This window comes from Xiphophorus hellerii, chromosome 15 (genome assembly GCF_003331165.1).
Source record: "Xiphophorus hellerii strain 12219 chromosome 15, Xiphophorus_hellerii-4.1, whole genome shotgun sequence".
Taxonomy (NCBI): domain Eukaryota; kingdom Metazoa; phylum Chordata; class Actinopteri; order Cyprinodontiformes; family Poeciliidae; genus Xiphophorus; species Xiphophorus hellerii.
Genome location: NC_045686.1, coordinates 23,986,629 through 24,012,533, shown reverse-complemented (window position 1 = coordinate 24,012,533; position 25,905 = coordinate 23,986,629). Strand labels below are relative to the sequence as shown.

The 25,905-nt window shown below is 40.8% G+C and overlaps 1 protein-coding gene across 3 annotated transcripts in view; it reads left to right on the top strand.

Annotated features, from left to right (window-relative positions):
* fynb (FYN proto-oncogene, Src family tyrosine kinase b) overlaps window positions 1-25,905 on the top strand; it is a 73,602-nt gene that overhangs the window by 3,599 nt on the left and 44,098 nt on the right. For 2 of the 3 annotated variants that reach the window (XM_032585124.1, XM_032585120.1), the window contains exon 2: window positions 15,863-15,942. The exons of the other annotated variant lie outside the window; for it this stretch is intronic. The gene's annotated coding sequence lies outside the window, so the exon portion shown is untranslated. The remainder of the gene's footprint in view (window positions 1-15,862; window positions 15,943-25,905) is intronic. 3 annotated transcript variants of the gene reach the window in all.

Here is a 25,905-nt window from a genome sequence, read left to right as displayed (position 1 = left end):
CTAGTAAATGTATAGAAAAAGATTTTTCATCTCCTATGACTAAATCAAGAGTAAATTGAAAGATTCCGCTGTGTGTCTGTCTGATTGGCCAGTTCATCTCTACATCTCAGGTTTTCCACATCATTCTGCCAGCCGTGATGGAGAGAAACAGGAGAACATGTTGAGCTGAGATGAAAGGCTTAGATAATAAACCAGAGCAGATTGCTGTCATGTTCTTGTGGTTTTCCCTGTTTTCATCAGCGGTCAGTCTTTTCTTCCAAACAATCTCTGCTATCCTCCTCCTCCACCCCCTGATCAACAGGGAGGAGCTGCTCCACTTTAATTAGTCCTGTAGCAATATGAATAAGTCTCTACCAGCGATGAGAAGAATGATAAAAATGTTGCCGTGATTATGAAATATACCAGAACCCACTTCAAGGGCCAATCGCTCAGCTGATAATGAACTTCATTCAGTCATGTGAACACGGAACAGCTGACACACAGTACGGTGACGGTTGCCTTGGTGATGACGGCATCAGGCCTGTTCCTTGCTTGGTAATCTTTCTGAAGCAGGGGTCAAATCAATGTGAACACACTTGATAGAGGTCAAATTTAGTAAATTGTGAGGGAAGATGCATGATGACAAGAACTGGCATCATGCGACTCCATCAGCTCCCCTGGCAGTCAGAGTATTTCTAAAGCTTTCTGCTTGGATCACGTGTTAGATACTGGATACTAATAAGATACATTTTCATAATCAAGGCAAGTTGTGTTTCTTGGAACTTCTTCACACCTACAGTTTGTTAAAAAAATATTCTCATTTCTTTCACATTACGTGTCCAAACGTGTTCATTTTATCTGGATTTTATGTGACAGAGCGACACAAAGTTGGCAGAGGTAAAATGATGCAGGATGTTTCAAAATGTTCTCCAAATACAAATCTGAAAAGTACAGAAGCATTTTAACTGCCAGTGCTGGGAAATGGATTCAGGAGCAGCGTCTAGGCCAAAAGACAAAACGTTCTCGTCATATCAAGATGCAAAACTCCCTAGAAATAGAAGGCTTTTTTTTTTTTGCCTTAATGAGATTTTTTTTTTAACTGTTACAATGAGATATTATTTAAACAAAAATATCTTCTCGTTTAAATAAGAAATGTCGTAAGCGTAAAATGGAAACACCTCTGACGAGTTTCTGCTGTCGTCTAAAAGAATCAGGTTAGAGGAATGAACGTAGTGAGCCGCTTTACGCCTTTTGAACAAGTTGTAATCTGTATGAGGGGTGTATTTTTATATCTTATTATGAGAAAGTTTTCCATAATAACTAGATATAAAACTCACTAAAGCAAGAATCCTCCTCTTTTTTACAAACTTTACATCTCATAGTGAGAAACTTCTTGTTTTAAGAAGAAATTTTTAATGAAAATATGGTCACCCTAGTTTACCGCATGTCTTCCCCCCTTTCCTGTCAGCCTACTGTGAAAAAGGGGCACTAGTGCTCACAAAAAGACCCCTTGCTGGGTGATAAAAAAAACAAATATAAAAAATGTTTGTTACTTTCCAGCAATAAAAATGATTAAAAAAAATTAAATATTCACTGTGTTTATCCCAAGTGTTTGAGTAAAAAGTGCTATGTCTATCAAATTAAAACAAAAAAAGAAAAGCTTTTTTGTGTCGTTCACATTTCATTTGAGGTTTAAATTATAAACCCTAAAATAATTACCAAAAGTCTCCACAAGCGTCGACTCCATATGCCTAATGACCAAATTTGCCTCATTCTTCACCTGCAGTCAGGGGACATGCAAACTTTCACTTTTAGGTTTTTGTGCTCACAGCAAGTCTGTTGTGTCCTGGATGTGACAAACATCGTCTGTTTTCCTTTCAATATTAGCCTCCATCTTGCCATCTTTGTAAAGTCTGGACTTGTGGAGTGTTCATGAATTCTCTCCAAGTGGTGGAGCAAACTCTGGGATATTCCTTGTGACATAAATTTTTATATGCATTTTCGAAGAGGGTAGAATACACAGAAACTCTAGAAACTAAAATTTAGATATCGAATAAATAGAGTCAACAAGGCCAAGCTGACAAACAAGCATGGCTCAGTTATATTGGCTAAATGACTCTGTTCATCAGGAACCTTTCTATGGTCCCAGCCTGAAGCGCAGAACTACAAAACCAGCTGGATAATATCACGTCGGAGCTTTTCTCAGAAATACGATCATTTCCACATCAAAGAACGCTTTCATAGGCGACTCCTTCAGATGTGGCTTTCAGCTCAAGTCCTTCTTCAGATGAAAATTTGTTCCCTTAACGAGCCGTGATGTCGTCACGCGGAGCCGGCGTGGCGTCAGACGAACCCGACTCGCGCGCTCACATCTGGAGGTCCGGTCAGCCGCTCGACGTCAGACAGGGACCGCTACAATGCTGCTCTTTGTGTCAGGCTTACAGTGGAGGGGAAAGTCGCTCTCCATCCGTCTCTGTTTCTCTGTCGTTCCTGCTGAGTCATGGTCCGCTCTGAGGCTCAAGAGAAGTTATTGTTACACACGAGTAAATAGTGCGCCGCGGATGAATGCGAGCTGTCACAGAGCTGCTGGAGAGCTACCATCATATGATCATCTCTGACTCTGCAGCAGGGTTACAGTTGTTTTGGGCTTTTCAGTATAGTTTAATTTTATTTAGTTGTGACATTCTGTCTAATTGAGTTAGTTTTAATGAGTTTTTAGAGTGGGCTAGCTAGTTTTTATTAGTTATTGTTTAGCTTCAATTTAGTTCTTATTAGTTCTAGTTTTAGTTTTTTCATACCTTGGTAAATTTTTAGTGGCAGAATTCGAAAAGGTCACAGTATTTTATTATAATTATGGATACATCAATAGGATTAATGAAGACTCAACAGATGAGACTATTTTCAACAAATGTATTCATCTATTGTTAAACAATAACTGATTGGTGTTTTCTCTCAACTTTTGCTGTCGCCTTTTTTGAGGACCAGCTTCAGTTCCACCAGGAGGATTAATAAGTGTCATAATTTACCAACAGCTGGTGTAAAAAGCTAATATATAGATTCATTAACAACGTATATTGCATACTTTCAGTATGCTTTAGTTAGCTTTAAAAATGCATGATGTAGTTCCAGTTAGTTTTAATTTTCCCCCATTAATTACCGTTTTTATTTATTTCAGTTACAAAAATGTTTTCTCGGTTTCAATTTTCGTTATTTTGTACTTTTTAGTTAACTATAATAACCTTGGTCTGCAGTTCCTTCATTGGCTCCATCTTACCTCTAAAGTGGCTGCTGATTAAAAGTTACTTTTACAATTGCTAAAAACACGCTTGTAGTGTCACAGTGATATCCAGGGAGGAATGAGTGAATGACTTTTGTGATGTAAGCATTTCTTTCATTTTTCTTTTCTCTCAATTCAATTAGCCTTTTGTCTTGCTTCAAGAGCTGACACACATCCTGTTTGCGCGCTCCCTTATCGTCGGCCCTGCACTTCCACCTGCCACAGCTCGGCTTCTTGCTTGATTACTACGTGCTCTACGCGTGCAAAGTCAGTCAGAGCCTTTCGATTGCGGCTTCATTTCCTCTGAAAGGAATCAGAGTTGCTCTTTTGCATCTGGTGCACAGGCAAGCCGAGCTTCCTCTCATACCCTGCCCAACATTTTTCCATTTTTAATCTCCCTTTGCTTTCTTTTTTTTTTCTTCTCCTCCCACTTAATCGCTCCAATTCCATTTTGCTCTCAAGTCCATTTAGCCCGTATTCAGGAGTTCAGCAGTGCACTGGAGCGCCTCGTTCTATATTTAAAAGCTGAATAAATTGAGCAGAAGTCTTTTAATTTGGCTTGAAAGTTTGTACCGCTGCTGAGGCAGAGGAGAGCTAATGCTAGGTTACGGAGACATGTTTCAGCCACATGTTGGAGGCTGGTGCTCTGCAAATCTGTGGTTACTGCTGATTTTTCTGGGACTTTACAAAATGAAAAACAGATGGAAAATTAATGGACAGCTCTTGGTGTCTTAAAGGACCTGAAGGAAGAACGTTGACACCTTAATGCACTTAGTGGTCACCATAGTGGACAGCAGTGTTAAACTTTTCTTATTGTAGGTACTTTACATGTTAGAGATTGATTTGCATTGAAGTATAGGAAGAAAAATTAGACTAAAATCAGCATCACTGGCAATGTCTCACATTTCTACCTTTTTGCCATCCGTTCTTCAATATTCTGGAGTAAAAACCTACAACCTTTGATTGTAAATAGGCCTGAATCGATTTTTGAAATAACTGTCAACTAATTTAATAATTTATGAATTGTTAGCGGGAGTTAGGCCTGTCGCGATAAACGATAAATCAATTAATCGTACGATAAATTAAAACTATCGACGTCATTTTAATTATCGGCATTATCATCTCTTCCGTCCTTTTTCTCTTTCTGTTAATGACACTGAATGAAAAAAGGCTCAACTCCGGTGCTCTCCACTGACCCTCCCTTCCTCATTTCCTTAGTGTAAAGCCCAGCGCACACCACACGATCTTAGAGCTGTCGGCCGATTGTCGGCCCATTTTTAAAACCTGACAGACCACACATTAACGGTTCGATCGGGTTCGGTCCTGCCGTGTGGTGTCCAACAATGGGTAACAAAATAATGGCTACAAGTCCAGTGAACTAATTTTAAAACCAGGCATTAATCAATGCGTTACTACAATCTACCTGCAATGCATGTGGCTAGTTTCAGCGTAAAGTCCTGACTGAATGAAAATCATTAGAACCTATTTACGTCACGTTAACGAAGAACAGCTGAAAAGTTACCGGGTTTATCAACTGCGGTAGCAATTTCGCTCCAACTCCTCCTCTTGTCATTTCTATATTCTTTGCATGTTAAATAAACATTAATGTTGTTTCCACATATCATCTCCGATGTCCGCTGGACTTCGGGTTGCGCCGTTTCAGCTGTTTGGGATTCCCCTCAGTAATTTCCCCTCAGAAAGTACGGAGGAGAATCCGCGCTTTCTGATTGGCTACCTGTTACATTCAACAGGCTGCGTTAACAATCCCAGTCGGGGAAAAAACCCTGATTTAGATTGGAGGGGCAACGACGATCTACCGTAACACACCACACAATCTTAGAAAGATCAACGTTTTAAGATTGTTGTAAGGGGAAACATAGCAGCAAAAAACCATGTAGTGTGAACTATTGCATCAGGTAGTCGATGTGCCCATCTTCTCTATTTAAATCTAATTATTACTGAAGGGCAACATAATATACAGACTTCATAATCTGCACTCTTTTGGTTGAATGCAGTATTTATTTCCACGTTTATGTTTAGTTTTTTTTTCCAAGTGCGTTTTTTGTTTATGGAGACTGAGAATCCATTTTATTTTTGTTTTTGGTTGTTTTGTTTATTTTGTTTATCAGCTCCAGTGTTTAGTGTTCTTTTGAAAATAAAGTGTATCTATTTTTGGCAGGAAATCGCATGCATTATTACGTCATTTCCATTAAATCAGTGTAAAAAGGTCTGCAAACAATATTATCGTTTATCGCAATAATTTTTGAGACAATTAATCGCTCAGCAAAATTTGCTATCGTGACAGGCCTAGCGGGAGTGTACAGACTCTAAAAAGGCAATGTGCTGAAATAACATAGAGCAGTGATTCATTAATATGTTCTACCCAGAACTCTTTGAGTGAAAGTTTTAACTTCACATGATTCAAATTGTGTATAAAAAAACAAAAACAAAACAAATCTTCCAATGAAGCACCTTTTGCTACCCAATTATTAACCAGTTAATCCAAAAAAATAGACTATCTGAAGGCATTTTTTTTTAATAAGAAATAGGCTTGAGCATGATGAAATGTTTGATTTGAGATGTTCATAACCCTTATAACATTTTCACTCATTATTTTATTTCATTTTTTTTTTATCTGGAAGTTTTTCAGTTCAAATTTCAGCAGATTGATTGACTCAAAACGCTTTTTCAGGCAGTTACCTGCTTTCTACGATTCTGCCTCAGATAAACAACTTTATGTTTATGTAGTTGTTTAGCCATTTACAAGTTGTTGTTTTTTTTCTTTTAATGAGAACACTTAAAACTGCAGTGTTAAAGGCAACATGGTTTGGGGATTGATAAATTCATGTCACCCTAAAACACATTCATCTCTGGGATGCAGAACCTCTCTCCTTCCTGAGCGTGTGATGGCCGGACATTCCCATCTCACTTATATTTGTGTGAAGCTATTTGAACAGATGACTGGATCTGGAAGTTGCTCCTACGAATGAATCAAGCTCAACACTTCTCCTTTTGGTATCCATTCTCATTTCCTCTGAAAGTCCCATGATGTCGCATACAGAATGTTACATTAAAACACATCCACGTTGACCCGACATTTAACTCAGGTGTTTTGGATTAACTTACCAGAAGCTTAGACATTTTACTTGTTCAAGAGCTCACTTGTGACAATTAGCTGCAGCTACAGTTGCTTCTTCTGGGCGTCTGAACTGGACAAAGATATAATTAGATGTTTGAACTGCAGATGAAACCTCTGTCTTAGTTTATAAACTGTAAGTTGATTGGGGGCTTTGTGGGACACATTTCTTTGCTTTTATGACACTTTTATGTCATTACCTTCAGTGGTTCTTGGTGCAGCGCCACCACAGGTGAGATTGGCCTGTAAATCTGCAGTACTGATTTGTCCAGATTGTTTGTTTTTGTCAGTTTGATAACCACCAACAGTTATCAAACCACCAACTAAACAGCAAGATGACTGATAACTGAGAGGGATGAGTTCTCCACTTGAATGAGGTCTTATGCAGTGATGGGCAGAACCTTCTTAAGGAAAGCTGTGTGTAGTATATCAAGACGGCAGGGGGAGGAGCTTAATTGTTTTATCATTTCTTCTAAGTTTTTGTGGTTGAGTTGTTGCATTGGTACTACATGTGCTCTATCTTCCTGGTTTAAGTCACCCAAAGAAGCCATAACTAGCTAATCCAGTTGAGGCTATCTAGTGCAGGCTAGCTGTGCTTTAGAAAAGCAGTGACGGTGACATTCCTTGAAGTTGAGCACCATGACTTTTTTTTGCGACTCTTTTAAAACGATGTCCCGTGTTCGCTCCACCCTGGAAGAACAACTCAAGTAAATCTTCCAAAACTAACATTTAGATGACATTCATGCTCATGTTTGTGGAAACTAATAAGCCTAACTCCAATGCAAGCGATGAGAGGTTGAAGCATGTTAAATGTAATAATGCCATGCCCACACATAGCTGCCATAGCTTTCCACTTGACTACAACCCTCAAAGAATCTCAATCTGTCTTCCTGGAAGTGTTTTAAATCATTAACTGCTATGGGGTCAAGCTGTTGATGGGTCAAAGGGCAGTTATGGGTCAGCTGATATCTGGGTTTTAGATTTATAATCCATCTCTCCAGCAGCACATGGTAACCTCCCTGTTCTCTGTGTTTTGCAGTTCTTTCTTGTGTTTGCTCAAACAGGTGGGTTATACCGTACATCTGGCTGTTTCATTACTTATTGATGATATGTTTATCCTGTGGGAGGCGGGCTGATGGCTGCTGTTTGGGTTTGGAGGGGAAAACAACAGTGCTTTATGCGTGCATGTTTATCGCTCAGAGAGATTTCATCCATAATTAACCTGCTGTGAGGTTGTTGGGGGTTTTTTTGCGCCAGTGATTAACAGTGTGAGGGGGAGTGACGAGCGCTGCAGTCTGACTGAACAACGCCTGGATGTGACAGACGAGCCAATGTGCTTCCTGTAATCTTATGGATGCATGTTGAGCTGTAGCTTGAGCAGAGCGAGGCTTTAACCGGCGTCTCACCTCGGAAATGAGCCGTGTCTCAGCAGCATGTCGCAGCCGGCTCCCTCTGCAGCGTCCCGCCTCGTGGTCTGTGTGTTCTCAGCTCCTCACTTTGACTGCAGCCTCTTTTCTCTGCATTGCTCAACTCGGATTTAAGATGCAGACGAAGAAAATTATAGCTCAGGATGGCAGTCCCAATGCTCTGGTGAATGCCAAGTGACTGAATGCACTTGACTTGAGTATTCAAAGTGGAACTAGCTAATTAATTGATTAGAAAAGACATGACAGTAATGTTTTAAGTAGGGATGCACCGATTGTTTATCCAGCTGATTAATTTGCCCAGATTTTTTTTTAAATAATAAGAAAAACGATATCAACCAAAATTGGAATCAGCAGGTGAGTTTTTTTTTAAAGATCGATGATTGTCAAGAAAACTGCAATCGATGCACCTTCAACTTTAAGAGTACTGAACATTATCTAAGTACAGATTGTTTAAATCTGAACCTTTTTTGAGCTGCTGAGAGACGTCTTTTTTTCCAGTGTTTGCTTGGTTGCAGAAGCTTACTGAACCATCCTCCCTGACCGATTGTACAGACTTGCCTAGATCACACACAGATTCACGGAGCACTGAACACACACTTGTTTTGGTCCCAAGCGGCTCTCATTCCGGGATGACTGTAGAGATCAGAGGAAGTGTGGATTTTAACACACCGATGTGAAACCGAGCTGCTTCTGTTTGGTCAAAAGAATTACCACAGCGGCTCGAAGGTGGTTTAACACAGAGGTGTATTTATGTGCCCAAATGACAACACAGTGGCAATAAGAGGAGTTAAAGTACTCATTAATATTTGATATGAATATATGATTCCTCCCCCCCATTGTAATGTAATGGCTAGGCTATAGAATGCTGAAATGCCATATTAAAGCATTCTATTGTTTCCACTGGTGTCTTATTATAACCAAACATTTTTCATCAATGTTTTTCACAGACTGCAGAAACTAGTCGAAATGGACCATTTTAATTTATTACATCTGGACTAAAATTGTGTTGAATAAAGTTTGAAATTTTAGAATTTACAAAATCTCTATTTGAAGTAAATGTTGCTCCAGACTTTTTCATTGTGTGTCATTTTGACTCATGGGGTCCAAAGAATCAGATCTTAATCTTTTAAAAAAATAATAATAATAACAAATTCAACGGTATTTCATTGTCATTAATCTTAATTAATATTCCAGCTGAACAGAGAATCCATCATACGTCAGTCAGATGACTACTGTAGGCTGAATGTAACTTTTCTTCCACAGTGACAAAACACCACTGACTGTGATCTCAATAACCTCATATAAATAATGAAAATAAGCAATTGCAATTAAATTATGAACAATTCAATTTTACAGATGACTTCTCATGGGGGTGTTGATGTTGATCAGGAGGCAGAATGCAGGTTCTGCTGCCACACTGGGGCCTGGAGTTACAAGCACCACTTCATCCAAAGTTTTGAAATCGGGGAACAATTTTTCAATTGAAGTGATCAGAGTACTTTCAGAACGAGGCGATTACTGATTCTGCAAGCACTTGCGGGAATCTTATTTTGTGCGATTTAATTACATATGGTCTTTGAAAAAAGTTTAAAATGTCTGCACCAAAGCCATTGCCTTCCTACATGATTCTACTCAATTCTCATCTGCATTCAGTGCAAGAAATTTCTAATAAGCTTCATAACATCTAACTGGTGAATTATAAATATGTCACGGATATTCGTTAGCAATTGCGTAAAATTTCAAACTTCAACAGAGTCCATGCTTCCAGCAAGTTGTGGTTTCTCAATAGATTATAGCCCAGACCGTCTGTACAAAACAAAGCGTAGAACGAGCGGCTGGTTTTTACCAGATTAGTACAAAGTGGTCAGGGGTGTGAATTCTAATCTCTCAAAATGACAAACTTAAGATTTTTTCGTCATCATTTTAAAAAAGTCACTCAAAGATGGAAAATATTTGGTTAGCGTCACCCCTTATTAGAAGATATAAACATTCACGTGTCTAACAACTTTAGAGTTGACCTGTCCTATTGCACACTCCTCGCAACAACTATCAGAACCACTGCCCCCTAGTGGTGTCTTCTGTCCTCACCCGTCTGTGAAACTCCTGAAGTTTACGGATGACACCACCGTCACTGGTCTGATCCAGGCCTTAGATTACACATATTTGTATGAACTATAAAGATCTCATCATTACATAAAAGCGCTCAACCAGAGGGACAGGGAGGTTATATAACCAAAGACGTTGGGAATTCTGGATTTGAACTCCTGATCCGGAGCAAGGCCTTCCTTTAATCGACTTGCAAATCCCCCCCAGTGTAGTGAGGATTAATCCGTTCCTCAGCAGCCGCTGCTGCTCAGTATTCCACTCAGAGCTGGCCGCCCTCAGGAGCGGGTGATGTGTCAATCAAATCACAGCTGATCTGGGCTCACGGGAGCATGTAATAGCTTCACGCTGCGTCCCAGTTTTAGAGAAAGATATAAAGATGCTGATTATTCTAACACGCCTCTTCCAGCACACAGTCTGCAGGGTTACTGGAAATCCACAGGAGCGCTGCAGTCTGGATGTCTTTCACGTCTAGCTGGTGTTGAAGTGGCCCGACTTGTTCTTCAGAGACTAACCTTGATGTTTAACTGATCAGCCACCCACCAGCCTGCAGACTGAGGTTCATTTCCAAGCAGGGAAGCCTCAGAATCAGCCAGAATCCTCACAAGAGAACAGCTAGTGTTGTAATTTTTGTAGGTCGAAAAAGGGATGGTGACTTCTAGATTTCCTGCGGGTTTCATCGTTTGCTGCATTGGCTCACTGAAGGCCCTGAGAGGAAATGAGATGGGGAAACACAGAAAGTGAAAAGAGACGGGAGGAAGCTGTGCAGAGTGTCAGACTGAACATGTGTGTTTTTTTCAGTAGTCAAACCATCTCAGAATCTACTTTCCTAGTGTGATTTTCTATTGATTGGTGAATTCTCCGTTTATCTGTAATGCAGATACTCCATACATTCTCAATATAAGCTTGGAGTCTGGACCCACTGGATGTCCAGGGGGCAGAGGATTAGAGCTCTTTAAAAAAGAGATGCAAATCAGCACAAAAAATGGATAATATCTTCTGATATTAGCTTTTTTTTTTTTTACATGTTTGTAATTATCTGATAAATAAAACTGTTTTGTAGGATTTGCTTATACTGCACATACAGTTCATATTAACCTTAATGACCAATATGGAATTCTTTTTATTAAAGCTGCTATTTCAATAAGGTGCTACAAAATGTCATTTACATTTTAAATATCAACAATTATTGAAATTGTGTCTTTCTGGGAAAAATATGTTCTGCACTTTAATCTTTTTTGTTGGACCATGTTGTGACAAAAATAAAGCTTAAAAAAAATCACAACTTTGACACCTTTATGAAAAAGGTGCCACCGAATCAGTCATTTTAGGCCACAAAAAAAAACAATGTAACATCCTGGAAGAACTGAAATAAATATGTAATATTGGTAAATATATTTTATCAGCCAGAGCAGCACTATTAATATCAGATGGCGATCTCAAATTTTCATATGGGCTTGTCTGCTGCTGTTGTCTGACAGACTGGCTACAGAGTTGGTTGAATGCTTGTCTGTCATATTAAAGTTTCAAATGATTGTTTCCATGTAAAAAAAAAAAAAGATTCAGTGTTGCTCACATATTATAAAGAAATGTTGCACCAGTTCTTGGTAAGGATGTGTTTTACAAAGAGCTTATTCAGTTATTTGTGACTCACTCTTCCGTCGGATTACAGAAATACAGACGTTCCAGCTCATCTTGTGACTGAAATGTTTCCTCGTTAATTCTGCCTCCAGGAAGTCAGATGGCTGCTCCGTTTCTCTGGAACGCTGACTCCATATGAAAAGCTTTGGACTTCTTCTCAAACGCTGGTTTTGGAATGGTTAAACAAACCAAGGTTGTAGCAAACAACCATCTACCACACAGTTCAGAACGCCAGATGTCCAATCTGGTTAAAGGTCAGGATGAAAAAAAAACTGTGACTAATGTCATTTAATTGGTTTCTGTTTGCTAGAAACCCCCACCCCAATAAAGTTTGGTCTGCTGATTCAATTTTTTTCCAGGAGAAAAAAAAAAATTGTTTTTGATGAACAGAATTTTTTTTTAACACATAGAAATGACCAGATACTCCACCTTTCATCCATCAAATGTATCTAACCATCATTGAAATTCTTTTAATACATGGTGCCTTTAGAAACTGAAAATGTTTGGAACCTGCTGGCCCCTCAACACCTAGAGTCTGGGCTCTGTTCTCTGAGTCCTGCTGTGTTCAGCCATTTGAGCAGCCCACACATCTGACTGGATCTGCAGCAGGACAGAATGAGACGGCTTGTTGTGGCGTGGACTGTGACTGCTCTGAGGATGAAGAACTATAAACCTCAGCCCCCTCCTCTTACCCCCGGCCCCTCCTGCAGCTGCTCTGCCTTTATGTTTAACCAGAGGGGTCTGCTTCTGAAAGGAGTCGGCGCAGTGGCCCCTCACCATGTCTGTCCGGACCGACACAGTGAGAACACAGGCGTGAAGCAGACAAATAACAGCGATGCTTTTCTAATGCTAATGAAGACTTCAATCACTGAGGCTAAAAAGCCTCTGAATAAGAACAGTATCCAAATGTTCAACTTCAGTGCATGATTGTGAAGTGAGAGGAAGTAGATGATGATTATCTTTTTTATTTATTTGTTTTATGAGGCTTTTATATTTTTATTCAAGCCCTCTAATTGCATTTGGGTGTGGACTTTAACTAGGCCATTTTAAAATGCTTCCCACTGGAATGTGAACCTCTGCCAAAGTTTCACAGATTTTCTTCCAGGACTCACCTGTTCCTAGCTCAGACGAATATCCCTGCTAAACAAAAGCCGCCCCACAGCCTGAAGCTGCCCCTACCATGATTTGTCAGGGGGGTGAAGTGTTCAGGATTGATGTGTGGTGATAGTTTTCCACCACTAAGAGTTTTACATACAGGCTAGTGTTTTCCACGCTCAGTGCTTCAGTTGAGGTGGTCCATGCTGTGGTGGGTCCCAGTTGCTCCGTCCTCTCTCCATGTTCAGATGATGGATTGGACAGAACTCTGGGAGACGGGTCAGAGCTTTGGTTGTTGACTTTAAGCTTCTCCACATTTTCCACTCTGACCTGCCTGCTGTGTTCCTTGGTTTTTATGATGCTTTTTGCTCATCAATGATCTCTAAAGGCCCCTACATACCCAGGCATACTTCGCCCTGCAGAGGTACTTGAAGCGGACGTTCTGTGGTTTCAACAGTCGGGAAACGGTGGTGGGTTCTGCCAAACATATGGGACATGATGGTGACAGCAGTGACATCCTTTTCAACTTTCTTGTTTTGCAACACTAGCCCCCATGTACCAGCTCCAAATTTTATATGCACCAGTTTTGCCGGTAGTTTGGTTTGAGGAGGGAAAGAGATTGTCGCCTCATCACACAAGAGAGGAACCGATGTTGCCTTCCATGTTTCGAGCCCTTAGACTGACTACAAATGTATGCTTAGCCTGGTAAAAAGCAACCCTTTGTTCTGTACTTTGCTTCATACAAAATGTCTGAACCCCCGGATATTGAGATACAATTGCTTCCAATCGCTTGCGTTTGGCTATGACGTATGTAAAGCGGCAGTTTGACACTGTGAAGCTGACGAGAAATCCCCCGAGATGTCAACAGTCATTCTCCTCTGTGAAAAGTGCAGAGCTGAACGAAGCAGCTGTTAATGTTAATTCAATATTTATAAGCATGACCATCATGGACTGAACGGCTTTGTTCACTGCTGCCGTTGCTAAAACTACAGGCAGACTACTATTCTGCCTTCCCAATTCTAGAAATCGGCGTCATTGATCACAACTTCTCCTTCTGTTCGCTGATTGGCCCTGTAAAAAGTAAATCTGCAGTCGAAATCCATGTCAATGGAAGAAAGCCCAGATAGTAAACTGAAGGGAGATGAGAATCGGGTGGAATTGGATAGGAAGGCAATTGTCAGGTTAATGTACGTCACACCTTTCAGATTTTAATTTGTAAAGTCTGGAAAGACTTCAGATGGCTCTGCTGTGGCGTGTTGCCGCTCGCAGTCCACATGTCTGATGCCGATATGTGAGAACGCTTCACCACAGTCTGGAGAGGAAACTTGTCAAACCAAATTCACACCACCTCATCCTGTTGTCCTCCTTATTTCTGTGTTTTCTCTCTCTCTCTCTCGTGTCCTCAGTGTGAGTGAGTTCCTCCGGCCTTATGTGCTCATGTGAAAGACCCTCACAAACAAACCAGCAGCAGCAGCAGCAGCTCTCTGTGCAGGTGTCTGCTACTGCATTACAGCAAAGCCTGCTCGTAATCTCGCCTCCATTAATGCTCTGCTCCGGCTAACGGTGAATCTACAGAGGCAGATTAAAGTAGATTAGCGACGCTGATCTTTAAAGTCAAATCAGTGGCTAATGACTTTGAGCATATTTGGCAGCAGTGACAGCGCATCTTTTGTAAATAAAGGTCAGCTGGGTGGCAGGCTGTGCAGTTGACCCTGGCCCTTCTGCCATACAATGTCTCCACTGTGCCCACTCAGCTGGCAGCGGCTGAAAACTTTATTTATCTTCTGAACAAAAGTTGCCATGTGTTCACATCATAAATTTCCCTTTTTTTGCCGCTTTGTTCCAGGGAGTTTGTGGAAGCAGTCAGGGATCCTGCTGGACCGGAATAATTAACTCAAAGCTTAACTTAAGCTTTTTGGAGAATAATATGTGCACAAGTTACACTGGAATACAGATTATATAATAAACATTTGATTCTCATTCTGATTGAAACTATCCAGAACACAGTGGGTCACTTTCACTATATTTTTGAAGCTCAAAATGCGTCAGAACTGCATCACTAAGTGTAGTTTCAGTTTCTTTATCACTCAATAGATTGTGCAAAACACTGAACTTCCTCCAAGAAGTGCGTCCCAGTAAATTTCCCTGATGGTCATGGGTCAGATCAAACTAATGGCAGAAAAATGAAAAGTCCTCTGACCATGTAGAACTACGTAGCAGCACGACAGAGGGTTGCAACGTTGTACCTGAATGAACCACAAGACTTTTGAAGCGATGTCATCTGGACGGATGAGGCCAGGATAGCAGCGCCGGGCAAACCAACCACACTGCAAAAAGATATAGGAGGTTGTTTTAAGTCCATAACTCTTCAATGTTGATCAAAGCATTTTTCTGATGATATAAGTGAAATGGTATGCCAGTGGAACCACGGTACTCTTTATATTAAATAATTATTGGCTTAAAACAAGGTTTTATTTTGCTGAAACGTTACTTGTAAGTTTCTTTTACTTCAAGTGAAAAGATATTTGCACATTTTAAATATCCAAAATAAGTAAATTAACCAAAGACAAATAAAACAGACTATGAAGTCTGTAAACAAACATGTTCTTCTAAATACATTCATCATTAGGCTCAGACAGGGAAACAGGCACAGCCTCCAGGTAGGACGTTCATGAAAAAAAAAGCATAAACTTTAGTATTGTTTTTCAAAATGCTCTCCTCTCTCTCCTCTTCAGTGATAAATAAACTGCTGTCTGGGTGCGCACCACCTTCCACTGATCTTTTTGAATATTGGACGAGGTTTTAACATGCTGGCAACCGGTGCATGCTCTGCTGCTACCTGTTGTTTACCAGATGAAATCCGGCAGCCTCATTGGTGCTGACATGTTTCCATGTTGGTGGGATTTTTTTTGATTCTCCCCTGTGGATGGGATTATTCATCCCAGCTGCTCTAATCTGCCTTCACTGAGCTTCCATGTCTGTCTTCTCCTGTGTAACATGAAAACTCTGTAATCCACCAATACAAGGCTGGAGCAGCAGCTCCGACAGGCCCTGGCCTTCCCAAAGCATTCTGGGGCAAAAAGAAATTAGCACGTTCCGTTTTCACAAAGAAGCGACGAGTAGCTGCTACTGGCACACGCGGGATGATTTTTCATATTTTATTGAATGCAGCGATGAATAATTGATCTCCTCTGTGCTCCGCAGGGCCTGTGTGTTTTTTTTTTTGGCGGTGCACAAAGCAATGTGGAGAAAATAAAGATCGTGATACGGCGCATAAACCAGAGGTATGACTCTTAACACACACACAAATACATACCCCATCCAGATGTGATCTGACTGATATGGCGAGCAGCAGCAGACGGTCATGCCGCTCCTTCTGGAGAGAGTCTGTATTATTTTTTAAAGGGATGTTGGTCAGAGATTGTTGGCCTGCTGCTCCCTCCATACCTGTTGGACGTTAGTGTGTTTGAGGAGGCCGTGCTTCACAAAAGGTTCGTTCCTCTTACTGAAGTGGCTTTCATGGGTCCCATTCTCAGGTCAGCAGATGCGAGCAGCTAAAACCTCAGGCCTTGTATTCCTTTGTGACCTGGAGCTCCATGCTTTCCCGCTGCCTTTGGTAAAGGTCAGAAAGGTCAACCTGTCCCGCTGCCCGGAGACCTGATGTGAGGTTAGCAGTGAGCAACGCACTCCATCCCTCCTCTGCCGCAGGCTGTCTGGATTTTATCCTCAGCTCCCGTCCACTCTGACTTCCTCACTAGATAAAAACCAGTCTGAGGAATAAACGGAGGCAGAAAGGAAAATGATCCAAATCTGTTTGAGAGAACGGAGTAGTGTGTTCTCCGAGTGAATGCTCTGGGATTGTGGTTAATGCTCTTTTGGAACACAAAGTGCAGACTTTAATTATTGGAAATCTGTGTAGACATTACAAGCTCCCTCTGATTTGGACATCATTTGAATTCTATTGAGCTACTGTAATTCTACACTGATAACCAGGGGCAGGCGACAAGGACTTAAAACTTTATCACAGTATTTTATGGTACTTTTGATAAAACTGATCATATCTTTCTTCCTGTGTGCTCCAGGAGCAGTATTTGTGTGGCTATGACTGCCGTTATGCAGTCATAGCCACACAAATACTGCAACTGAAAAACACTCCATTCGTTTTCTTTAGGACACTAGTCATATAAAGTATGATTTGTATCACTTAGCTGCACACAATAACTCCATTTAATCATATCTTCCGACATACAGATATTCATTGCTACTCCCATTGAACAAACAGTGGAGAAAATAGTAAAACTAACAGTACAGATAGTTTCAGAAGGTTTTAAACCTTATTCACAATGATACATCAAAATTCTCAAGAAATTTATAAACGATATGATAATTCCCACCCCTACTAATCACCAGGATGCAATGCCGACTCTGCTCTGCTCCGTAAACGTCAGGTCTAAACAGGGCCAGATCTAGAAGGTGGTGGGTCCTTGGGCTGTAGCCAATTCTGGTGCCGTAGCCCGAAAAATAAGAATAATTTATTAATGCAAAACAGAAACAGAAATCATCATCCATTTTATTTATGATTTTGGTTGTAAGTTGTTGTTTTTTTTAACACTTTGTTTTTTGTTTTTGGTTGTGTTTTATTTTGGATATTTAAAATCTCTTCTAGTTAACTACTCTCTACAAAATGTCTTGGTCTTTAAGAGAGCAAACTCTCAAAGACCAATAACACTGAGCTACAAAAAATATTTTTTGGAAGCTGTCTTTGTTTTTTCAACTGAATTAGGATTATTTTGCACCGCTGAATCCAAAAATGATCCATTTTTCTCAGTCAGGTTTTTATTATAATTTGACTTAGAGAAATCTGACCTTCTGACTAATTTGATTAGATTTTTGTGACATTATCAGTTCATTTCCATTAATATTTCTCATCCAAAAAAAGGTTTTAGGAGAAAAAAAAAATGTTTTCTAACAGTATGTATTAATTAAATGTTACAAACTTGTATTTCTGTAAATTGAATAATACTGACAGGAGAAAGTACATGTAAATTGAACATTTTGTCTTCATTGTGTAAAATTCTCTGTTTGTTTTCTGTCCTGATGGCGTCTCTCCTCCTGTCACTCATTGATCCAGATTCTCCAGATGTGAGAACAAGTCCTGCATTTTGATGCTCATGTTGTTCCATAGTTCAGAAAGTTGACCTGACTGAGAAAAACCAAAGGGATTTTTGGATTCAGCTCATCAACATGACCCTAAAATAGTCGAAAAACTGCAGACAATTTTTTAGTTAATGATAATAATATGGTTATCATTAATTAATTTACTAATATTACGCATGGTCTCAAAGCAATAACATTATCATTTATTGCATTAATTCCTGGGACAATTATTTGTGGTGATAGGAATTAGAACTGAGTGTTAGTAACTTGATGGAGGGGTTCCAACTCTGTCTTCCACTCTCAGAAGGTGTATTCATAATGCGGTGTGTGTGGGGGGGTGCATGTGTGTGTGTGCGTGTCGGTGAGCGGCGGTGCAGTGTGGGCTGGTCGCCGTTCTGAGTGTGATTCAGCCTTTTTCAGAGCGCCGGCCTTCGCCGTGCCACAGTGAAAGGAAAGACGTGTGACAGAAGAAGCCTAACGGGGCTTTGCAGCGTTGGCACATCAAATGCAGCCCTTCTGTGGGAACCCGGGCCCGAGTGTGTGAGCGAGTGTGAGTGTGTGTGTGGGCTGCATTGTAGCAAAGCTGTTGAGAAGCAGCAAATGAGTCACAGATTCCAATCATCTTGTACGACTCAGACGCTTCTTGGTGTCTCTGAGAGTTTCCGCTGCGCGCAGGAGAAAATCAGCAGACAGCAGAGGTAATTATCCTGGTTTCATCCCAGGCCTGGTGATTCTACCAACACACACTGGCTCAGCGTCAGCTGGATGTTAGCAGCTCCAGGCCCATGTGTCGCTGTTGTTGTAACCCAGTTTGCCTCATGGTAACGAGATGCAGAAAGAGCAGCACTAATGAACCTTGTTAAGCGTTGCAGCGTTATACTGTCACAGAGTATGGCTTTTTCATGTGCTACCGTCTCTCTCCCCCCACAACATGAACCAAAGTGATCTGTCTGCTGACACCTTCCTGTTCCTCCACACTCATTATATGGCTGTCACTGCATGCTGGCTCTGAACAAAGTCACAAAGATTATTTCTGTCTTTGCTAACTACAACTATCAAAGGAGAGACAGAGACGGAGCGAGCTCTCAGTCATTTTCACCTGTGTTTTGAAACGTATGTTTGTAATATTTATGGTGGAGTTATATCAGATATCTGTGAAGTGGGAAGGCTTTTAATATGAATGCTGGACGAAACAGGAGCAGGAAGGAAGGAAAAATAATTCTGCCACCACCATAAATAGAATCTAAAGGGAAAATGGTGCAAATAGCAAAAAGAGCAAGTTGGGGAATAAACTAAACATTACAAGACATTGTATCCAAGAAATTAGGAAACTGCCTGCCTTTGTTTTATCAAGGCAAGGCCTGTTTTTTTTTTTTTGGAACCTGCAATAATTTATTCTCTACTTTCTATTAACAATGAGCTTTCATTAAAATATTGTGTTTATTTTATTGTTGCGCAAGGAAAAACATGATCAGATCATTTTTGTGTTCCTTTAACGAGCTGCTAAAGGTTTGGACAGCACTGCCTCTGGAGAGGCCAGGTGATGATGTCATCAGCCTGTGGGCTCATTTCCAGCTTTTGAGGCCAGTGGAGGCACACTGCTGGATGTATTTTAGGGCTACAACTTTTTTGACATCATGGAAAAATGAAAAGGAATCAGGCGAGATAACAGGGGGAGCTCTGTGGAGCTCCACAGGGCTGGTGCAGCCTCCTGGCACCTTCAGGCTCCTGAGGATAAAACTCGCTCATCTGTCCAGCTGTACGCAGATACAAACAGCCATGTGAGACGAGGCGGCCTATGATCCTCACTCAGTTGCTGCAGATTTGTTTGGAGCAACAGCCCATGTGTTTCTGTCCAACACAGCAGAGAAAATGTTCCTCCTGAGTTCAACCCTCACATCCACAGAGAAGGATTTGATCCGGTTTTTACTCCCGACACCAGGTCAGCGGTGTGTCTTTGAATCCCCAGCGTCGCCTGAAACGCAGGAAGGTTGTCCTGCAGAAAGTAAAGCACTCAGCCGGCCGAGCTTGGATGTTTGTGGAGTGTGTCATCTGCTGGTGCTGATTTTAACTGCTGTTTGGCTGAGAGTGTTTAGAGTTCAGCTGCAGCTCACAAACAGCCGACTACTGCAGAGCTCCGCCTGTGTTTCTGGGTAGCATCCAGGCTGTAAGTGGCGGTGTGAGGCTCATGTTGGTGTGTGACTGTGCAGATGGTGCAGCACCCTAACCTCTTCCTGTGTTACCCTCTCAACCTGCCCTCCCTTTAACAGAGGCAGGAGACGGCAGACGCTTCCTTGTAAAGCGGAGGCGCTCCTTGTTCTCTTTGCGTCGCTGCTGTTATCTTCCATGCTAACTTCTGCTGAGATCAGCAGGGAACTCGCCGCCGTTTGGGTGGTGACTCACTCTGAGATTTTTCAGCTGTTCTGTTGTCGGCTTGCTGCTGCTTAGAGTTTCTGATCTTTCACATCGATAACGTTGTGGACAACAACTTCAGCATACAGAGGAGCTCCTGGTCCTCATCATCACCCCTCCACTACCGGGCTTTTGGGTTAATTTGAGGTGTTTCTGATGAGATAATGGGTTTGATTTTTATCATTGATCTCTTCTATTTTTAGAGAAGAGACAAATGCTGACAGATAAGATTCAAATGATTTATGAGCAGGATGAAAAAACCAACACTAGAAAACCATCAGTCGCTAATGACAACAACATTTGTCGTTTCTAATCTCCAGTAAACAAAAGGGCTACTTCACGGTTTGTGGGAAACCTGGACTACATCGGATCACCTTTACAACTCTCACATACTCGGGCGTACTGTGTGTGTGTTCAAACCGTCTGCACACACACTGTCTGCAGACAGCTGAGATTACATAGTCATATTGTACAAAAAATAGATCTTAAGTGGTTACATGAAAAATCAGCAGAAAGAGATTTTTTTATTAAATCATCAGAGTAATCAATTATTAAAATAATTGTTAGTTTCATCCCTAATTAAGACCTGACACTTTTCACACTGTGGAGAAGCTCACAGGATCCGTTCAGTGTGTTTGATCATTCTCTGCTGCTTCCTCTGATGATTCTTATCGGTTCATTTTTGCATCAGTTATTTATTTCATCACGATTTTAAAACCAACTTTCCTTAAGAAGGGAAAGATCTCCTGACTGAAGGAGAGCTCTTAAACTTTCAGGGTCACCGTAAGGTCATCTGAGCAGATGTAGTGACTGAGGTTCAGCTTTCTGAATGCAGCAGACGCTTTGGTCCAAGCTGTCTCTGTTCACGCTCTGCTTCGTCATAAAGGTTTATTTACCAGTTACACCACACAGGGCTGCAGAGTGGTTCACCACAGTTGAGCACCAACAGGAGATAACTTCGGCCTGTCAGTAATCAGCCACAGCCTCCATCAGCCCCCCACATGTTGGAGGTTTAGCAGTACTGTGGCTTTAATTCTAATTGGGGTGGGGCTGCAGCCATATGCCGCCTCCGGTCCCCTGGGGCTAAAGCAGCAGCTTAATGAATGTCCCACCAGGATTTAATGCTGCTATATTTCGCCAGAGAGTGTAGCCTGTAGGGGGGGAGGAGACGGGCATCCCACCCCAGACTCCATCTTGGTCACCCCTGAGATTCAGGCCCAGACATAACTTGGATTATTTCAGTCTACGCAGTCCCACAAAATATTTCTCACCAAACTTTAATTACAGATTATGTACAATTCATCCACTCAGGAGGGATTTCAGACCACAGTTTATCACTTGGAGATAAAAACAAACACGTTTGGCTTGGCTGTAACATTTCTATACGAGTGTGGAAAAGGAAAGGCTCACATTTCTGTGTGCATGTTGCTTCCAGAGAGCAATGGAGGGGATGGATGGAGGGGACAAATAACACAATGGCTTCCTTGTTTATTTTAAGAATGCTGCAGAAGCAGAAAAAAAAATCGAGAGACTGAATCCCAGGAGCCAGTCAGAAATGAGGCAAAAAATAAATAAATAAATAAACAGCACAACCATTTTCTGCTGCAAAGCTATAGTTTTCAACATTTTTTTTCAAAATAGAAATCAGAAATGTGTGCCGTTTCACTGCTGTGGCCTATAAATAAAACTGGTGGGCCGTTCATTAAACTGCTGAGCGTCCTGGTGTTGACTCAATCTGATAAACAAAGAGATGAACTTGATCGCCGCACAGAAACCACATCTGACTCTCAGCTGGGACGTCCAGACCGCCACGGGTTGTCTCTGCCCCGCACACGTCTGCCGCTCTTCAGCCAGAGAATACAGAAACACGTCTTACTTCCCTGACGGTCCTTTAACGTCTAACAGTTCCAAGATCTTTCAGGTTCATTTTCATTTGTTCACTCATACTGTTAAACTTTGAACCCCGTATGGACTAGTGAAGCTAGTTAGCTTTAGGGATTCAGGATGTTAGATTTTTGGTCGGTAACGGATTCCAATACCAATATTTTTTTCCTGTCCCTCCCTAACTACTGAAACTTTGTGGCCCTCTCGGCTGTGGAATTAAAATACTGCCTTGTCTTTGTCAATTTAGCCTGCACCAAATTTTTGGTGCTTTTTTAGCACCAAATTTAAGTGCTAAAAAGGAAGCTGAAAATGATGCAACACTTTCAACTTGCATTATGCATTATTGCATAATGTCAGATTTATTCATGACATCTGCTTTCTCTAAGACAATGACAACACAAATTTGACATTCTGTGCTGCAGGCATCATTGTCACTGGTTTGTCATATAAAAACAGCACCTGTTGTTTTAATGGAATGGCCGATGTCCCATTATATTTTACAGCTGATATTGGCCGTTGCCGATACCATGCCAATAATAACATACGTCCCTAGTTCACTTCATGGCTGTGTTGTTCTTGCAGCCAGGGGGGAATTCTTCAATGTTGGTTTACACATATGCTTCATATAAGGCTGATTTCAAAGTTTTTTTTAGAGCCTGTCTAACGATCAAAGTGTGAACTTTGGAAGCAGAAGTGTGTAAGCAGCAGAAGCCGACTGCACTGAATTTGGCTGAGAAACTCCGTGAATAATCTATGTTACTGCATTTTATGTCATAAAATGTTCCTTTTATTATTTAAAATAGAATATGAATTATTTATTTGTAGTTTTTTAATGTACTTTTAGTATTGCACAAAAAAGACTTGGGTGGTTAAATAAAAAAGCTGCAGCATTTTAAACCAATTAATTATCAGAATGATCAACAACTAAAATAAACATTAGTTGCAGCCCTGTTAGGTGATTCCATTTTCTCAACTTCAAAACTGTTGAAATAATATCCTTAAAAATCTTGCAAAAACTGTGGTAGTGATTTGTGTTTTGCACTCAGTACCATGCACAGTTTTTATGTGACGCTTACAGGAGGAAGGCAACATGACCCGATTACCACAACCTTATCTTTCTGTCAATGTAACCTTCCCTGCAACTGTTTGTCGTCTGTTCATGCAGCTGCTTGTTCTTATTAAATTGTCTTTACTGATTGGAAAACAACAAATTCTATCAATTTGATTTCCTAAGGATTTAGTAGCTTTTGGTTCACCTTTGTAGTCAGTTTGATCTAGAAATCTCATTTTCTTTTCAACTTCTTTTGTTTCTATCCTACCAGTTTTAACATACAACCTTCAGACTGTAATAAGATCTGCCATCACTCTGTTCTATTTTTCTCTTTGTAATCATATAGTTCTGAAAACAAATGAAGAGCCCGCTGCACTGGGCCCCACTGAAAACCTCCGGGTTCTTCCAACAAATATTGATTTCTGAACTTTTCCTGAGTTGAAACATTAGTGTTGTTGTTTCTAAATAAATATCAACTTGTTTTCTTTGCGTTATTTGAGGTCTGAAACCACTGCATCTTTTTTGTTATTTTAACTATTTCACATTTTCTGCAAAAAAAAAATACTAAATTTTGTCAGTAGTTCATAGAAATAAAAGAAAAATGTTCATTTTACTCAGACATATAACTATAAAGAGTAAAATCAGAAAAACTGATCATTTTAAGTGGTCTCTTAATTGTTTTTCCAGAGCTGTATATGTTCTTTTTTTTGTTAATGAAGGAAATAAAAATCATAAGTTTAAAAAAAAAGAAAAATAAAAGACGTATGCATTTTGTATTTGTTTTTATTCGGATATAAAGCTTTTTATTCGGTTTTGTAACAGAATCTAATAAATGCCTTCAGCATGTAGTCCTGGAAGCTGACTGGCCGTCGTCATGCTGCTCCAGTTCACAGTAATTTATTGACTGACTTTAAAGGCGCCCGCCCGCCGTGCTGTTTCTATAGCTTTGATGAAAACAAAAGAGTAAACAGCAGGAGACAAATTAGATACGGCCCCATATCTCAGGCCCACTACTGCTATAATTAGAGGCTCTGCTTTTTATATATATATAAATATAGCCCTAGTGATACAGTCTGAGGTTTCTTCGTGTCGCCCCATTTGAGCACAGGAAACAAACAATCTGTCAAACCATGCCAAAGGTGCAACGCGTCATCCCAGTGGGGGCGCTGGCGGAAACTGAGAGCACAGTTTTAGTCCGTTTTCTGCTCACTGGAGGCTGTTTTCAGGACACATGGGGGAGTTTTGATTCTGTTATGGATCTAAATTCTGCTCTTCAACAGAAAAGAAACTTACCTGAGCACATAAACAAACGAAGTGATAGGTCGTCACAGTATGCTGTTACAAGCATAATAACAGATTCAGAAAATTATAGTTCCTTCAAATGAGCATGATTTTATTGTAAACAGTCCATAAAAAGTCTGCATGTTCATAAACAGACCAGAGAGCTCTTACCGCCTTTTGCTGCTTCCAGGCAGTAAAGATGTTGCCATGTTATTTGAGCTCTTTCTTCCTCAAGCTTTCATTACTGACTGGAGCTGATTCCAGTCAGTAATGACTGGAATCAGCTCCAGTCACTCCAGTTTTGAGGCTGCAAAACTTAAGTGTTTGCAGCCGCTGCCAACATGGGAGATGTTTAGGTTTTCTGGAGACAATGGGGGGGGGAAATTGGTTTCCAGACGTGTTTTAATCTGACCAAGAGTTGTGGAAAAAGTTGCATAGAAAACTTTTATGTTGCCTTACCTCACCTAACGCTTTCTCTGGATGGAGGTGATAAGTCCTGTTATAATCACATAAGTGTTCCTTTTCAGGCTAGTTTGTTTTTTGTTATTCAATATGTGGGAAACTGTAAAAATGACAACGGATGCAAGTTCAACACACACCTGTTGAAGGCGTGTTAATCATCCTCATGCTCTATGGAACTGCGAACATCTTTCCAGAGGCTCCACCTACAGGCAGTCACCACGGCAACAACAGAAGAAATGAGGAGAAATGAGAGGGTGACTAGTTCAAACACTGCTGAACCTCTTCTGTCCTCTGCAGTCCCAGCCATATGATGCTGTTAAAGGGAAGTTGTTTCTCTCCACTGTCGTGTCATGCTTTCTCTCGGTGGAGATATTTGGTTTTGGGGCATTGCTGGAATCAACACTCAGATGATTAGATCATTCACACACCTGCTATACACTCACTGTTCAGCACTGTCTGAACATCTCTGACAGTGCTGTTTACATTATATCCTATATGCATGTATCATATATAATACATTTGTTGGGGCTGATTTCCTGAATTTTGGGAGATCGGTGCCCCAGGGCCCTAAGCAGCCGCTTAATTTGCTTATGCATTGGGCCGGCCCTTTTAAAAGTGTCATTATTTTCCAAATGACACTTAATGACAACAACCATAAACATTCATTAAGACTCCTATATGTCATGTTTATGACACTGTCATGTCAGTCTTATTATGGTCACCCCATCAAATAAAGTGTTACTTTATGAAGTAATTAATTAATAACTTGTTGCACAGAAAAAAACAAAAAAACATTATTTGCTTTTGTGCAGAGCTGATGGTCTTCAGGGGTTTTCCCAGCTTGTTCATGCCGTATGCTGGAGCCTACACAGGGTTGCCATGTAAAAATACAAGCAGTAATAGTCAGTGATACTCTACTGGATCAGAGTATTTCCTGGAGCTGCAGGTCAGTCTGCTCACTGGGACAAGTAGTTGCATCTTTCCTGATTCTCAGCATCGT